The 15,522-nt window shown below is 41.3% G+C and overlaps 1 non-coding gene across 1 annotated transcript; it reads right to left on the bottom strand.

Annotated features, from left to right (window-relative positions):
- Positions 1-1,575: 1,575 nt before the first annotated feature.
- On the bottom strand, positions 1,576-1,682 carry LOC140858276 (small nucleolar RNA R71). Its single transcript, XR_012141843.1, has one exon. It is a non-coding gene; the product is annotated as a small nucleolar RNA R71 (small nucleolar RNA).
- Positions 1,683-15,522: the final 13,840 nt, after the last annotated feature.

Raw genomic sequence — 15,522 nt, 5'->3', positions numbered from 1 at the left:
ATTCAAAAACCCTAGATCCTTAGTCTTATTGTCTTTAGCAAACAACTTTCGATTTTCGATTTTCGTTAAAGCTCGCTTGAGCATAGATTTGAAAATTATTTTTAAACCAAGTCTCTGTGGGATCGATCCATACTCGCTGGTCGTGCTACTCTGCACACTGTGCGCTTGCGATTTTATTTACAAATTTTAAGATTTGCACATCAAATTTTTGACGCCGTTGCCGGAGATTTGGCGTTTTAAATTATTTTCAAATATTTGTTCTTCGTGCTTTATAACTCTCTTTCTTTTTCCTTTAGGTTTCTAGATTTAGTTGGTGATTGCTGGAAAACTCAGGTACACTTATAATTTTTCTTTTATTATTTTTAGTTAATTACTTTTCCTTTTAGACCTAATCATTTGAATTTACTTAATCATAAAAAAAATAATAAAACAAAACAAAAGACATTTCATAATCGTGAAGAAAATATTAAAATAAAAAAAAAATTCTAAATTAAAATCTTTTACATTCTTGGTCATCTTGTTTATTTGCATTTGCATTTTCATAATTAATCTAAGGGCATCAACCCATTAACAAGATAAGGTGAGGATTTCATTACCCTTCCTTAGCCCAAAAACCATCTCCATCATATTGCATTACCTAGACCTTTAATCTTAAAATCAATTAGACGTCAACCTTAAGGAATTCGAGCTCAATAGGACAAGGAACCCTAAGAGTTCTACCAAGTTTGAGTTGTTTGATTAGTTGGTGTCTAGGCAAGTCTCTGAGGGTGGTTTGTTAAATTGGTTCAGTTGCTGGCCTGACCAACTCGTTTGGTGTCTGGAAAGGTAACGATGAGTGAACCTCCCACCTCTTATACTTACCTGGCTAACTAGTTGATCAATCTCCACTTGGAAGGCTTGAAGGGTCATCTTGGAATAGTTAGGAGCTGTCTAGATTTAGATTAACCCTAGGATAGATTGAGTTTAATTTATTGTTTCACTTGTTTGATAAAAAAAAAATTATTAAAATTTAAATTAATTTGGTTACTTTTCTTTAGATTTAGGACTCCTTAGGATCTTTTCTTTAGAACTTTTTTTTTTCTTTCTTTTTCTTATACATAAAAATTTTATAAAAAAAATTGTATAAACATCGAGAACCGTACACCTCGTGTGTGGAGAAGAGTGTCGGGTCATCTAGTTAGAATTGAGTCAATTCCTGTTGTTCCAATGGCTGAACCAATCCAACCCATGACCCTTAAGGATTTGTGTTATCCAGTTGGCTCCATCCAACTATCTCGTATCAGGTTGCCACAACCCACAGCTAACAATTTTGAAATCAAACCTCAAATCATAAATATGCTTCCAAAATTTACAGGATTAGAGGATGCTTATATATTTATTAGAGAATTTGAGGAGGTATGTGCAACCATGAAACTGCAATTAACAGAGGATGAGGTCAAACTTAGATTAATCAACTTTGCCCTTAAGGATAATGCTAAGAAGTGGCTTTATAGTCTGCCAAACCATTCTGTCACTATCTGGGAGGGCTTTGTGAGAATATTTTTGAAAAAGTATTTCTCCCATCATAAAACAGTTAGGATTAGGAATGAAATAAATCAATTTTACCAACTAGCTGGTGAATCATTTTGGAAGTACTTTGATCGTTTCAAGAATCTTTTGACCCAATGCCCACACCATGGAATAAAAACTTGAAGACTATGCCAGATCATCTATGAGGGGTTAGATTCAAACTCAAGAACCATGCTAGAGTCCATGTGCCAAGGCCAATTTATGGACAAAGAAACTACTGAAGGTTGGCAATTCTTAGAAGACCTAGCCGAGAAAAATTTACAGTGGAAAACAACTAGGGAACCTGATAAAGCTACACCTTCAAGAGGAGGAATGCATCAAATTCAGCCAACCCTAGCATCAGAGGCCAAGATTGCAACCTTAACACGTAGATTGGAAGCCTTAGAATTACAGAGACCAGCCAATGTAAATCAAATATCTGCACTCATGTGTAAAGGATGCAATGCACCAGACCATGTCTTAGAAAAAAGTTCCTACTCGAATGAGTGTGCACAGGTGAATGCTACCTATCAAGGACCATTGAACAATCCTTATGCACCCACATATAACCCAGGTTGGAGGAATCATCCAAATTTCTCATGGTCCCAGAATCCTAATGTAGGCAATCCAAATTTCAATCAGCAAAATCTAAGGTCTAACCCAGTGATGAACAACCCGTCAGGCTTTCATGATAATGACAAGAAAATTACCTCTTTAGAGAAAAGCCTAGAAGCCATGATGAAGACACATACTAGCTTTATGCAAACCACGGGTCAACTCATAAATAATAACACCCAAGCTATAGCCCGTCTGGAAATGCAAGTAAGTCAGCTGGCTTCGACCATTAGTGAACGAGAACATGGTAGGTTACCTAGCCAACCTGAGCCAAATCCTAGGAACCAAAATGGTCCACGACCCCAACAAGAAAACCAAGTTAATGGTGTAAATGCCATTCATACCTTAAGATCGGGAAAATAAATAGACAATAAGGTAGTTGCACTTGATGATATAGAGGACTCATCTGTCGAGTCACCTTCTAAAACTACTACCTTTCAACCTCAAGTACCAGAAACTGAAAATTTACCTAGTCCAGTACTTAAAAGTCCTAGAGCTCCTTTTCCAAACAGACTGAAATCCAATAAATTTGAACATTTAGACAAAATTTTAGAGGTATTTAAACAAGTCCAAGTTAATATTCCTCTTTTAGATATAATCCATCAGGTTCCAACTTATGCCAAATTTTTAAAAGATCTTTGCACTAGGAAAAGGACCACTAATATACCAAAGAAAGTATTTTTGGCTGCAAGTGTCAGTTCATACCTATCTAGCCATGTGCCAATTAAATATAAGGACCCTGGAGCTCCAATAATTTTTTGTGTTATTGGAGAAACCAATATAAAAAAGGCCTTGCTAGATCTAGGAGCTAGTGTGAATATCCTTCCATATTCGGTGTATGAGCAATTAGGATTAGAAAAACTTCAACCTACTGGGATCACATTACAGTTAGCCGATAGATCTCTCAGGATCCCTAAGGGAATGGTCGAGGATGTTCTGATAAAGGTTAAAAATTTTATTTTTTCTGTAGATTTTATTATTTTAGAGACTGAGCCAGTTGCGAATCCTAAAGGACATATACCTGCCATTTTAGGAAGATCATTCTTAGCTACGGCCAATGCTGAAATCAATTATCGAAATGGTCTAATGAAGTTATCCTTTGGGAATATGACCATTGAGCTTAATGTTTTTAACTTAGAACAGGAATCCTCTTCTCATGCTGATGTCAATGTAGTCCAAGATGGTATTTATGAATCCATTGACATTAGTGATGATGAAGTCGACCTAGAGTCTAACCCCTGGTTAATCCATGAGTCTGAGGATGTCAATGAAATACTTAAAGAAAATCAGATTAATCAGGAATCGACACTTCCTACTGAACCAATCATTGAGATGGTGAAATCATCACCTAAACTATTGATAGAGGAAGCACCCATTTTAGAACTGAAACCCCTCCCAGAACATCTCAAGTATGCATATCTAGGATCCAAAGAAATTTTGCCTGTAATTATTGCATCAGACCTAGATCTCAAGTAAGAGGAGGAGTTAGTGTCAGTTCTAAAAGCAAATCAAGAAGCAATAGGTTGGACCATAGCAGATATCAAAGGAATAAGCTCTTCTATAGTTCAACATAGAATATACTTAGAGGAAGAGGCTAAACCAACAAGAGAAGCCCAAAGAAGGCTTAATCCAGCTATGAAGGATGTTGTTAAAAAGGAGATTCTGAAACTCCTAGATAGTGGAATAATTTATCCTATTTCTGATAGCTCTTGGGTAAGCCCAGTTCAAGTAGTACCCAAGAAATCTGGGGTAACAGTGGTCCAAAATGATGCAAACGAACTTATCCCAACTAGGACCCAAACGGGATGGAGGGTCTGTATAGACTATAGAAAGTTGAATACTGCGACAAGGAAAGATCACTTTTCTTTACCATTTATTGATCAAATGTTGGAAAGACTAGCCGGACAAGAGTTTTACTGTTTTCTTGATGGATACTCCAGTTACAACCAGATCCCCATAGCCGCTGAAGATCAAGAAAAGACTACATTCACCTGTCCATTTGGTACTTTTGCCTATAGACGAATGCCCTTTGGACTATGTAATGCTCCGGCAACCTTCCAGAGATACATGATCAGCATATTTTCAGATATGATAGAATGATTTCTAAAAATTTTTATGGATGACTTTTTTGTTTTTGGCCTAACCTTCTCCGAGTGTCTGAATCACCTGCAATTAGTTCTAGAACGATGTAAGGAGAAGCACTTAGTTCTCAACTGGAAAAAATGTCAGTTTATGGTCAAACAGGGAATAGTTCTTGGCCATGTCATTTCTAAAAAGAGGATTGAAGTAGACAAGACCAAAATAGATCTAATTGCAAGTCTTCCATCACCTAAATCTGTGAAAGAAATACGTTCATTTTTAGGTCATGCTGGATTCTATAGAAGGTTTATTGCCAACTTTAGCAAAGTAGCACGTCCACTGACTAATCTTTTGGCAAAGGATACCAAATTTGAATTTACTCATGAGTGCTTGGAATCTTTTGAATTTTTAAAAAAAGTACTTGTATCAGCTCCAATCATTCATCCTCCTGTCTGGTCTGAACCATTTGAATTAATGTGTGATGCGTCCGATCATGTTGTGGGCGCAATCTTAGGTCAACAGATAAATAAGCTGCCTATAGTGATATATTATGCAAGTAAAATCTTAAATGATGCGCAGCTTAACTACACCACAACTGAGAAGGAGTTTCTTGCCATTGTCTTTACTTTAGAGAAATTTAGATCTTATTTGGTTGGGACCCATACCATTGTTTACACTGATCACTCAGCCATTAGACATCTCCTAGCAAAGAAGGATGCCAAGGCACGCTTAATCAGATGAATTTTGCTCCTTCAAGAATTTGACCTAGAAATTAGGGACAAGAAAGGCACTGAGAACGTTGTAGCAGATCATTTGTCCTGAATTCCAGTCGCACCATCTAGTGAACCACCCATCAATGAATCTTTCCCAGATGAGCAACTCATGTCTGTGTCTACTGAACCTTGGTTTGCTGATATTATAAATTATTTAGCCATAGGTAAGATACCTTCTCATTGGACTAAGCAGGATAAATATAAATTTTTTGCCCAAGTGAAGTATTTCATTTGGGATGATCCTTATCTTTTTAAACAATGTCCTGATCAAATTATTAGAAGGTGTATCCCAGATAACGAAGTCATGAATATTTTATCTTTTTATCATGATCGAGCATGTGGGGGTCACTTCGCGTCTAAGAAAACTGCTGCTAAGGTTCTCCAATGTGATTTTTATTGACCCAATTTGTTTAAGGATGCTCATGAATATTGTAAAAGTTGTGCTCAATGTCAGAAAATGGGTCGAATCACCAAGCGACACATGATTCCACTCAACCGAATCTTGGTAGTTGAAGTTTTTGATGTTTGGAGGATCGATTTCATGGGATCATTTCCAAATTCCTTTGGAAATGAATATATTCTAGTAGCAGTTGATTATGTTTCAAAATGGGTAGAAGCAATTGCATGTAGAACACCCGATAGCAAAATGATCATTAAGTTTCTTAAAGAAAATATTCTCTCCCGTTTCGGTATTCCTAGGGCAATCATTAGTGATCGGGGAACCCATTTTTGTAACCGACCTTTTGCAACATTGATGAAAAAGTATAATGTCACCCACAAATTGGCCACACCATATCATCCTCAAACTAGTGGGCAAGTTGAAGTGTGAAACCGACAAATCAAACAGATCCTGAAAAAAACTGTTAGTGCCAATAGAAAGGATTGGTCTTTGAAATTAATTGATGCACTTTGGGCATACCGAACCGCTTTCAAGATCAATCTAGGAATGTCTCCTTATAGGATTGTGTTTGGTAAACCATGTCACTTGCCTACTGAGATAGAACACAAAGTCATGTGGGCCATCAAACAACTAAATACAAATTTGAACGACGCTGGAAACCATAGGAAGCTTCAGTTGAATGAATTAGAAGAACTTAGAAATGAAACCTATGAAAATACAAGAATATACAAGGAACGAACCAAAGCATTTCATAATCAATCAATTATGAGAAAAACTTTCAATATCGGACAAAAGGTGCTCTTATATAACTCTAGATTACATCTATTTCCAGGAAAGCTTTGGTCTAGATGGACAGGACCATTTTTAGTAAAGGAAGTCTTTTCACACGGAGCTGTTGAGATAGAAAACCCAAGTAATGGTGTTATCTTTAAAGTTAATGGTCAATGATTAAAACCATTCTTGAAATTACCTGTCGAGACTGTTGAAGATGTCATGGTTCTTTATGAACCAACTTATTCTGATTAAATTGTTTCGAGGTTTGATCTGGCTGAAGACATAAAACTTAGCACTTCTGGAAGGCAACCCAGCTTATTTAATTTCTAATGCTTTCTTTGTTTTCAGTTTGCTTAGGACAAATAAATTAGATAAACTCCATTGGAGATAATGTCGGTCAAGTTGGGGGTGGCTCCCTGATCAGAAGGCTGCAGGAATTTGTCAAGAAGCTGCTACTCCAGTGAACAAAATCAGGTGTTATCATTTTCTTTTCCTTCCACTATGAGTTATTTCTTACATTTAATATATTAAAAAAATTTTTTTGAAATAAATTAATCTAAAAAAGAAATAAGAGTAAGTTAGAAAGTATTTGCTAATAAATGTAGTGAGTCACGGAGAAGATTAGCTGGTTAGACTCTTGGTGGCCTAGGTCATTTAAAGACTATTAGCACTTCCAATTGCACATGCACACTAACAAGGTAAAGTAGGTGTTAATTGTAAGGCCAATTAAGGATTTGAGTATTATTTAAATTAGATAATTTTCTCTACACCCCAATTGAAGAAATTTGAATTTAAGGAAAGAGCTACCTGCCTGAAATAAAATGCAAAACACAGAGTAAATGTGGATTGCCCTAAGCCTAGTAACCGGGTCTCTTCACCTAAGTCAAGTATTGAGATTCACGTCAAACGGTGGTGGGAAGGTCAGGTTGCTCAGCAAAAAAAAAAAAAAAAAAAATAGTGTGAAAGCTACCTTAGTTCTTTGTTTAATCTGGGGTGTATAGAAAATTAATCGAACTAAGTTATGAAAAATGATACAATTGGCCTGTACAAGTTAACACTGAAATACTAAGTTAGTTATCACTCACACAAGTGCTATAAAACTTTAAGTGTACTCTAAGAAAGCTCCTAAGTAGACTGACTACCGATTCTAATTCGAAGCTCATTACTTAGTAATACTAGAAAACTTCTTGAATTTCGATCTTAAATTAATTTGCAAAGGAAGGATCTTTTTGGAATATGATCTTATTTTGGTACATTGCTAAGGGACTAGCAATGATTAAGTTGGGGGGTATGATTTATATCACAAATTGACATAAAAAGTATCAATTAATATCTAAATTTTCTAATTTATTAGAAAATTGATACTTGTTATTATATTTTGCAGAAGAAGAGGTCATCAATAGAAAGAACAAGGAAAGAGGATTCCAACGACGTAAATTTTACGCAAAACGGAGTTAAATTGACCCAAAATTGAAGAATGAAGAAAGAAGACTCAATTGGGTCAAACCCGAGTCAAATCAGGTCAAAATTAGTCAAAAATCAACTGATTTGGTGATCTGGTTAGCCGCCTGATCCACAGCAACAGGCGCCTAGACCATGGACCCATCGGCGCACCATAAACCAGCCAATCAGCGAGTCTCGGCTCACCGCAACGCATCGCGAGCCCGATCCACGCACGCGGTCCAGGGCTCATGAGGAGAGAGAAGAAGGTCGAAGGGCAACCTAGTAACTTCACATCACTCGATGGTCCGATCTTCTCTGATCAAGATCCAACGCTCCACATTTTTGCGTCATCGGACGGCCTCCATCGCAGCCGGTCAAGATCCAACCGTAATCAAGGCAATTGCAAGAATCAATAAACACTAAGACAACACGGGATCCTTCTGCAGCACGATCCAACGGACGAAATCTTCCAGTGCCTTGATCGGATGGTTCGCGACGCATCCGACCTGATTTCATCTCTGCAGCACGATCCAACGGCAGCGCTTCACCCAGATCGTGATCCGACGGCCCAGAATCACTCCCGGCTTGATTTATTAGATGAATTGGGTCCTTTAGATGAAGATCGGACGGCTGAAATAATTTCTAAGATTTCTTGATGGATTTAAGTACTTTTTGAGCGAGATTTGAGCCCTTAAACCCCCTAACAGCCCTCTAAAATCTTAGTCCCACATCTAAAGTTTTGAAAACCTTATAACCCCCAAATGCCTATAAAAAGCCCCAAAGGCCCTTGTTTTAATGATTCTGGCCTTCCGATCAAGCTTGTAACTCTAGATAGTGGGTTTTTAGCTTTCTTCTCAAGCCTCGAGCTTTGAATTTTTGTAATAATTTTTTTTTTATATAAAATCTTATTTTTATGTAATTTTATCTCTTTACATTATGCAATTTATTTTTCTTGCAATTAGGATAGTTTAATTTATGCAATTTAATTTTATGCAATTAGGTTAGTTTAAATTATGCAGTTTAAATTTATGCAATTAGGATAGTTTAATTTATGCAATTTATTTTATTATTAGGTTAGTTTAATTATGCAGTTTAAATTTATGCATTAGGATAGTTTAATTTATGAAATTATGTAGTTTATTTTTCTGCATTTAAATTTTGCAAGTAGATTTAGATCATGTCTAGCTAAGCATCCCTTCTAGGGTTTGCGATGAAGCTAGATCATGAGTAGGGGTTTTACATAGGGTTCTTTCTTTTTCTTAGGATTTCTTTTTCTTCCTCTTTTGCCAAGAATTTTTGATGAACTACAGTTGGGTCAGAGTCCTTCATAGTTCATGCTTGATTCAGTGCATAGGAAGAGAAAACCCTAAGGGATCCTAGTTACTACTCCCCTGTAAAGAATCTTGATGGGTTATCGTTGGGCCTTAGTCCCTTCATAATCTATGCTTGGGAAAGCAAGAGGAGTAGTCGTTAGGATCAATAAGAAAAATTCTAGATAGAATTTTCTAATCTAGATCTAGTGGATTCAAAAACTCTAGATCCTTAGTCTTATTGTCTTTAGCAAACAACTTTTGATTTTCGATTTTCGTTAAAGCTCGCTTGAGCATAGATTTGAAAATCGTTTTTAAACCAAGTCTCTGTGGATCGACCCGTACTCACTGGTCGTGCTACTCTGCACACTGTGCGCTTGCGGTTTTATTTACAAATTTTAAGATTTGCACATCACCTAGAGGGACCAACTCTTTATGGGCCAGGTCTGGGCCCAGGATAGGTGAGATTAGGTCAAGTCATAGGTGTATATGGGCTTGGGTTAACCTAATCTCCCATAGAGTTGGTCAAGGGAGTTTTGGGTTTGGGTCACTTGACCTTGTGTTTATATATACATGCACTGTATAGGTTTGATTAAGCCAAGAAATATGAAAATTTTTTCTGCCAAGTTTCTCTCTCTTCTCCCTCTCTCTTCAGCTATTCTCCACGCCCCAGGAGCAAGAAACCCTAGGGTTTCTTGCCGCCAGGTCCATAGAAGGCAGGAAAAGCAAGGGAGGCGCTAGGGTTTTGAACCCCACCCCCTTTGTGCCGCCAACCATATTGCCTCTCCCTCTCGTACAGCCATCCAAACATCAGGTCCAGAACTTGAAATCTCTTGCTACGAGGTTGGTACAAGTTTCTTTCAGATCTGGAGTTGATCTGAGATCGTTTGAGGCGCGGGTGAGATCTCCATCAACAGATCTACAGGAAAGGCTGCAGCAGGACAGATCTGCAAGGTCTGGTTCTATCTACCTTCTTCTCTATCTAGAACACCCCGATTTAAGATCTACAAATTGAAAGACCTCGATCCAGGCCTGATCTGGTTGGGTACCAGATCTTGGATTTTTTAGAGGTGATCTTAGAGGCGTTCTTCATCTGAAATGAAATGCTAACGAAGAAGATAGCAACCAGGCTGATTTCATCAAGGACCTTCGATCGAGTCCAGAAGTCTCCAGATTTGTTCGTTGCTAGTTCTGCTGCACCCAAGGTCCGTGGGAGGAGCCAAGATCATGCTCCAATAGTTGGTATCAGAGCCACAGTGGTGAGGAAGTGGTTCCAAGCGCGAGAAGTTGAAGATCCCAAGTGCTAAAAATTTTCAGCAAGGTACCATAAAGGTATATTCTACACTTCTTGATTTTATATCGCTTGTTTGGCTTAGATCCAGTCATGGGCAGCAATATGAAGGTCGATTTTGAGAAGTCTGATGGCAAGAAAAATTTTTTCATGTGAAAAATCCAGGTGGAGGATCTTCTGGTGCAAGCAGATCTGGATCAGGCTTTGGATGAGAAGCCTGAGGGAATGACAGATAGACAGTGGGCATCGTTGGAGAAGAAAGCATGCTCGGTGATCAGATGATGTTTGGCGGATGCAGTGTTGTATTCGGTGCTGGAAGAAAAGACCCCGAAGGGCCTTTGATCGAAGTTGCACACCATATATATGGGGAAGAATATGTGCAACAAGCTAATGCTGAAGAAGAAGTTGTACAGTCTTCGGATGCAGGAGGGATCTGATGTGATTGGCCACATTTAGAGGTTCGACCAGTTGTGCACGGAGTTGATGAATATCAGGGTGAAGCTGGTTGAGGAGGACAAGTCCCTATTGCTTTTGTGTTCATTGCCAGGATCATATGACTCTTTGGTGACTACACTGCTCTACGGCAAGGAGACTCTGAAATATGAGGACATGGTCTCAGTGCTGAGGTCTAATGGGCAAAGAAAAAAGTTGACCAGAGATCGAGCTCCCCAGGAGGGTTTGGTAGTAGGGGAGAAGACAGGTAGAGACAGAGGCAGAAGCAAGTCCAGAGGGCGGTCCAAGTCCAGGAAGGGAAAAAAAGAGATGAAATGCTTCAAGTGCAATGAGTTCGGACACTTCAAGTGAGAATGTCCACTATGGAAGAGCAAGAAGGGAGAAAGAAGTAGCTCAGAATCAGTGAGTACAGTTGCTGGGCAGCAGGTGGAGGATGATCTATTTATGGTATCAGATGGTCACAGGCATTACACAGAGGAGTGGACACTAGACTCTGCATGCTCACATCACTACACACCACACAGATCTTGGTTTGCGACATACACCAAGACAGATAAGAGATCAGTGACTCTAGGTGACAATCATCCTTACAAGGTGGCTGGGATAGGGACAATCAGGGTGAGGATGTTTGATGGGATTGTGAGGATATTGACAAATGTAAAGCACATCCCGGAGCTGGAAAAGAATCTGGTGTCACTAGGCTACTTGGAGCACAGTGGATACAACTTCAACAGTAGGGCTAGAAGCGGAGTATTAAACATCTCCAATGGAGCTATGATGGTGATGAGAGGCAGGAGGTTGGACAATAATCTCTATCGCATGGAGGGATCTATGGTGACCGGAGAGTCTGATGCAGCAGTTGCAGCACAGGACCAGCAGGGGGCTTACAAGATGTGGCACTACCGCCTAGGCCACATGGGTGACAAGGGGCTGAGGGAGTTGAGTAGGAGAGGACTAATCTTTGATCTGGAGGATGGCGCTACAGAGGAGATCTGTGAGCCTTGCCAGATGAAAAAGTAGAGGAGAGTTCAGTTCAATATCAGTACAACCCGTAGTGCAGCCCCTTTGGAGTTAGTACACACGGATGTGTGGGGACCAGCCCCAGTTTCAGCTAGGAATGGGGCCAGATACTTCATGATCCTGATTGATGATTTCTCAAGAAAACTCTGGATTTACTTCATGAGAGAGAAGTCAGAGGTCTTCACCAAGTTCAAGATCTGGAGAGCTGAGATGGAGGAGCAGGGGAGGAGCGTGAAGTGTCTGAGGTCAGACAATGGTGGGGAGTACACCAGCATAGAGTTTCAGGACTACTGTGAGGAGTGTGGGATCAGGAGATACTTCTCAATTAAGGAGACTCCACAGCAAAATGGGATGGCCGAGAGGATGAACAGAATACTTCTGAAAAAGGCACGATGCATGAGGTTGCAGGCAGGGCTTCCAAAGGCGTTCTGGGTTGATACAGTTGACGCAGCGGGTTACTTGATCAATCGGTCACCTCATACCAGGTTGGATGGCAGGCTTCCAGAGGAGGTGTGGTCTGGGAGGATAGTTGGGTTGGTATTTGGGTGCATGGCCTATGTGCACATTGGAGCTGGTGAGCGGAGCAAGCTAAACGCCAGATCACGCAAGACGGTGTTTCTAGGCTATCCGCGAGGAGTTAAGGGATACAGACTGTGGGATCCCTTGGAAAAGAAGGTCATCATTAGTCGGGATGTGACTTTTGATGAGGAGTCAGTCCTACGGAGGCGAGCAGGCATGAAAGAGTAGCAGGAGCAGGAGGAGGTCCAGCAGGGTGATACTGGACAACTTACCTCTTTGATTTTGCCTCTTGCAGGTACTACGGGAGGACATGACATTTAGGTGGAGAACCTACCTAAGGTGTCTCCACAGGTGGAGAGGACTCGGACGGATGATCGAGGCGAAGAGGTCCAGCAGGAGTGAGCTGGACCGAGGACTGATATCGGTGTTGCCCTACACAAGCCCAAGAGGACCATCAGGCAACCAGACTGATATGGCTTCGAGGAGACACTGTCATATGCCCTGGTGACAGTGAATGGAGATCCATATACGTATCAGGAGGCTATTGAGAGCTAGGATAGAGAGCGATGGGTCCAGACGATGTCCGAGGAGATGTAGTCTCTCCACCAGAACCAGATATGGCGATTGGTGCAGTTGCCACAGGGGAAGAGGCCCATTGGCTGCAAATGGATTTACAGTCATAAGGAAGGGCCTTCAGAGCAGGGAGGTATCAGATTCAAGACGAGGTTAGTGGCTAAGGGATACTCCCAGAAGGAAGGCATCGACTTCAGCGAGGTCTTCTCTCCCGTCGTCAGATATACTTCCATCAGAGTGTTGCTGAGCATTGTAGCATCTCAGGATTTAGAGCTGGAGCAGATGGATGTCAAGACGGCATTCCTCCATGGACATTTGGAGGAGAAGATTTACATAAAGCAGCCACCCGATTTCAGGGATCCAGGATCAGAAGGAAAGGTTTGTTTGTTGCAGAAGTCGCTGTACGGACTGAAACAGTCGTCGAGGTAATGGTACAAGCGGTTCGACTCCTATGTGCGCATCATTGGACTTTTCAGGTGCGAGTTTGATCTCTGTGTTTATGTTCAGTCTCTTGAGGATGGTTCTAGGGTGTTCCTACTCTTGTATGTGGATGACATGCTTATAGCATGCAAGAGTAGGAAGGTTGTGCAGGATCTGAAGGCATCCTTATCTCAGGAGTTTGAGATGAAGGATTTGGGCCCTGCAAGGAAGATCCTAGGCATGGAGATTTTCAGAGACCGAGCCCGGAGGGTGCTGCATCTATCTCAGGGGGGCTACATATAGAAGGTCTTAGAGAGGTTCGGGATAAAGGGAGCAAAGCCGGCAGAGCTGCCACTTGCCGGTCACTTCAGACTCTCGAAGACCATGGCGCCACAGACTGAGGTGGAGGCTCAGGAGATGGAGACGGTTCCTTATGCTTCAGGAGTTGGGAGCTTAATGTATGCGATGGTCTGTTGTAGGCCAGACATCGCTCATGCAGTGAGTCAGGTTAGCAGGTTCATGGCGCAGCCTGACAGGAAGCACTGGAGAGCTCTGAAGTGGATATTCAGATACCTGACGGGTTCAGTTGGAGTTGGCATCTGCTACGAACAGTGAGGAGGTGCAGTGGGATACTCTGACATGTCCAGGGAGGCTCAGAGACTGATTGACGGTTATGTAGATGCAGACTTCGGTGGAGATGTGGATACCCAGAGGTCTACGACAGGCTTCATCTTTAGCCTGTATGGAGGTCCTATTTTTTAGAGATCGAGTCTGCAGCCTATCACGGCCCTATCCACTACAGAGGCAGAGTACATCGGGCTGACAGAAGTAGCTAAGGAGGCAATTTGGCTGAAGGGTTTGTTGACGGAGATGGGCCTTACTCAGGAGGCCATTAGAGTGCACTGTGACAGTCAGAGTGTACTTCTATTAGCACAGAACTCAGTCTATCATGCAAGGACAAAGCACATCGACATTCGGTATCATCGGATCAGAGATCTTGTGGAGGATGGTGAGGTGGAGCTGGTAAAGGTACACACCAAGGAGAACCCAGCTGATGCACTTACAAAGGTACTTCCACGAGACAGCTTTCAGAGATGTGTTGAGCTAATTCGGCTGATGGACAAAGTGGAGCTGGTTGAGGCCTTGAGACATCAAGGTGGAGATTGTTGTGATCTAAGTGGTGTGCCCAAGGCCCAGGAGACCAAGGCTAAGGCCAAGGTCCATCATTCATGAGGGCTTCATGGAAGCTCTAGGGCTAGTTTGGCCCTAGATTGAAAGGCTATGGGCCTTTCGGATTCTTGAGGTCTAGGTTATGTGGGCCTCAATGGACCAACTCTTTATGGGCCAGGTCTGGGCCCAGGATAGGTGAGATTAGGTCGAGTCATGAGTGTACATGGGCTTGGGTTAACCTAATCTCCCATAGAGTTGGTCAAGAGAGTTTTGGGTTTGGGTCACTTGACCCTATGTTTATATATATATGCACTGTAAAGGTTTGATTAAGCCAAGGAATACGAAAACCCTTTCTCCCAAGTCTTTCTCTCTCTTCTCCCTCTCTCTTCAGCTATTCTCCACGTCTCAGGAGCAAGAAACCCTAGGGTTGCTTGCCGCCAGGTCCATAGAAGGCAGAAAAAGCAGGGGAGGTGCTAGGGTTTTGAGCCCCTCCCCCTTTGTGCCGCCAACCATATTGCCTCTCCCTCTCTTGCAGCCACCCAAACATCAAGTCCAGAACTTAGAATCTCTTGCTATGAGGTTGGTATAAGTTTCTCTCAGATCTGGAGTTGATCTGAGGTCGTTTGAGGTGCGGGTGAGATCTCCATCAACAGATCTACAGGAAAGACTGCAGCAGGACAGATCTGCAAGGTCTGGTTCTATCTACCTTCTTCCCTATTTAGAATGTCTCGATTTGAGATCTACGAATTGGAAGACCTCGGTCCAGGCCTGATCTAGTTGGGTACCAGATCTTGGATTTTTTAGAGGTGATCTTAGAGGCGTTCTTCATCTGGAACGAAAGGCTGACGAAGAAGACAGCAACCAGGTTGATTTCGTCAAGGACCTTCGATCGAGTCCAGAAGTCTCCAGATTTGTTCGTTGCTGGTTCTGCTGCACCCAAGGTCTGTGGGAGGAGCCAAGATCATGCTCCAACACCTCTCAAATTTTATCAAGTTGGTAAACAAAGCCAACAACACTAGAACCACTTCCCAAAATTACATTTGATCATTGTCCACTTCTTCTTCAAGACAACAGATCATGGATCAAATATAACAAACCTTTTCAATTCAAAAATTTTTGGTACACCATTCCTGA

Source organism: Elaeis guineensis, chromosome 5 (assembly GCF_000442705.2).
Source record: "Elaeis guineensis isolate ETL-2024a chromosome 5, EG11, whole genome shotgun sequence".
Classification (NCBI taxonomy): Eukaryota; Viridiplantae; Streptophyta; class Magnoliopsida; order Arecales; family Arecaceae; genus Elaeis; species Elaeis guineensis.
This window is presented reverse-complemented; position numbering and strand designations above follow the sequence as displayed.